The sequence below is a fragment of the Clarias gariepinus genome, chromosome 6 (genome assembly GCF_024256425.1).
Source record: "Clarias gariepinus isolate MV-2021 ecotype Netherlands chromosome 6, CGAR_prim_01v2, whole genome shotgun sequence".
Taxonomy (NCBI): Eukaryota; Metazoa; Chordata; class Actinopteri; order Siluriformes; family Clariidae; genus Clarias; species Clarias gariepinus.
In genome coordinates this window covers 2,775,001-2,777,687 of record NC_071105.1, presented here as the reverse complement: position 1 = coordinate 2,777,687, position 2,687 = coordinate 2,775,001, and positions in this window count along the sequence as shown.

The following is a 2,687-nucleotide window of genomic DNA, read 5'->3' as shown; positions in this document are numbered from 1 at the left end:
CTGATCCGTGATCACTTTATTTTCTGTGTCAGCAGCAGCTGTGTTGTATCAGGTCCGTTATGGTTGCTATAGCAACAGCTCTTTCACGGGGTAGTCGAGCTGCTTTAAAGTAATAAACTTTATAACATTAAGTGTAACTATAAACATACACAGTACTTATAAGACTTTAATAAAATCTTTAGGATAGAAAATGCTTTAAAGTAAAACATTTTGTTAAATACATTTTATTTTTTTGTGTTTAATTTAATACTTGGTGAGAAATAACAGCTATTTTCCAAATATTTGATGTTTGTTTTTATGAAATTCTACACTTTGGACCGTTCTAAGAGGCGGAGCTTAACATTTCCTCCACCTTGTTGGAAGCATAATGGCTATAGCATTAATGTGATGTATAGCTGTGACCTCATAGGTCATGTGACTCGACCACAATATTAACTGATACAACAGATTCATGGTACATTATACAGTTATAAATAACATGAGTCAAACATCGTACAGTGTAAATAAAGAACCACGAGACATGAGCACGGCTCCTCTGTGTGGTCCTGGAGAACCAGCTCTCACACACTCGCTTCTTCAAAATGATAAATAAATACAACTACGCAGTATTTCCTAAGGTCATGTCACTATGTTAAGATATTACTTCTTTTTTCCACAGATTCCTCTCTCGTATTAAACACATTTTCTTTCTGACGTTGATGCTGTTGGATTAATGAAATTCCTTCTAATTAGGTCGCGAGTCTAAAGTGGATTAACGACAGGACTTCCTGGATCACAGAAGAGCACGAAAATATTCAAGTTCATTCCAGGTGTTAACTTGGTGGATCAGGCACCAAGCCGTCAGTAGCAGGTCCTAGTGCTTTATTATTGTTATTGTTATTGTTATTATTATTCAGGATGAAAGTGAAATAAAGATGTTTTTTTTTTTTAAGTCTCTTGGACATCTAGTCTTTGTTTTCTTGCTCTTTTCCGGCTTTAAAACATTCTATTAGTAGATAGTACATTCCTGCATGGCGTTGTGTTCTATACCCACGAGCGGTTGCTTTTTCGGATTTTTTTTTTAACAATTATCATTCTGCATCTTTTGAACGATCCCCACATGCTCTCCTCGACACGGTTTTGTTACTGGAATGAACTTTTGTGAAAGTAAAGGGTGCACAAACTTTCGCTGCAGAAACATGGCGGTGTCTCCTCTCCTGACATCACCCTGTGCCAGCTGCACATGACTCCGAGCCAGGAGGATTACTCCGGCTCTTAATGGAGGGGAAAAAAACAGCATTTAGCATTTAGCGCTGCCTTATTTGGATTAAAAATCAGGAGCATTCTTTGGCGTATTAAGACTGTTTTTTTTCTTCCTCTTCTTTCCCACTCATTTTTTTCTTTTTAAATCTGAATTCACAAAGCATTACAGTTGTGGGTTTTTGTGCTCTGAGTGTGTGTACAGTGTGACTGAACCGAGGCTGTGATTATTTCGATCTTTGACATTGTTCAGTGATGAAATCGCTATGGTTACACAACGCCTGGAGAGCCGCTCACGTCTGAGTGTGCTTTCAAATATTTAAACCTTATTAACCTAGAGGTAGTAGAGATGGCACGGATCTAATACTGAGATCAGGAAAGGAAGAAAAAAGTGGATGAAAGAATCAGATACAAAATGAAGACATTTTTGTTTGTTTTGAGCACTTTGAAAAGATTGAAATTGAATTTAAAAACATTTTTAAATTGGAAAAAAAAAGTTTGTATACAATGATTGGTTTTGTTCGGTAGGATTGACTTTATTATATTTATACTTTATACCACGTCATACAACAGTTAGTTCGGACCGAGTAATCTGATTGGACGAGAGGCGTTATTCCAAGAGTGCTGATAATGGTTTAACGTGTAACTACCTGTATGAGTGGGCGTGTCCCAGATGTTGTCCAGTGGTTAATGACACTAACTGTGTGTCTCAGCGTGGGTGAGAGCAGCTGTCTGACAAAACCCACATTTACAACAAGACTATTTATTTAGCTACAAAGCTAACTAGGTACTAACACAAGGCTGAATCCCAAATCCCTCTTTAACCCCTGATCAAGGGCACTACTTGTGCCAAGGAACGAGGGATTGTACACCCTACTGTACGTAGTGCACTAGCTTTCTATTTAACACAGGACTGTCCACCACCACCGTGCTTCATCACAGGAATGCTGATACCCGAGTTATTGGGCTGTAGTTGGTCTGTAACAACGTTCTATATTTACACCAATTGTCTGACGAGTATCTTCCAGCCGCACTCGTCATGTCACGTCCCGTCTGTTAGAAGATTCCTCCGTCTGGCTGCTTTAACACAGACGCTGGGCTTCTCACAACAACACAGCCCTGGGCTCCTGAGTTCTTCTCTAATGAGTTCTTCTCTTGCCTGTGTGCTCCGCTTCACCAGTGTCTGCGTCGCGCCATCGTTTCTCCCCCTTCGCTCTAATGAAAGAAAGTGTGGTGTAAGAGAGACAGACCGAGTGAGAGAGTGTGAAAGACGGAGAGGGTGAGACTTTCTGGGAGAGGGTGGGAGTGATGTGATGTGGAGGTTTGAGATTCTGAGAGCTGGTGAGAGAATAAAATGCTGTGAGGGAGTGAGACGATGAGACACTGAAGGAGTGAGACGCAAAACAAAAAGGGTGAGTTAGTGAGAGCGAAATGTGGAGGGAGAGAGT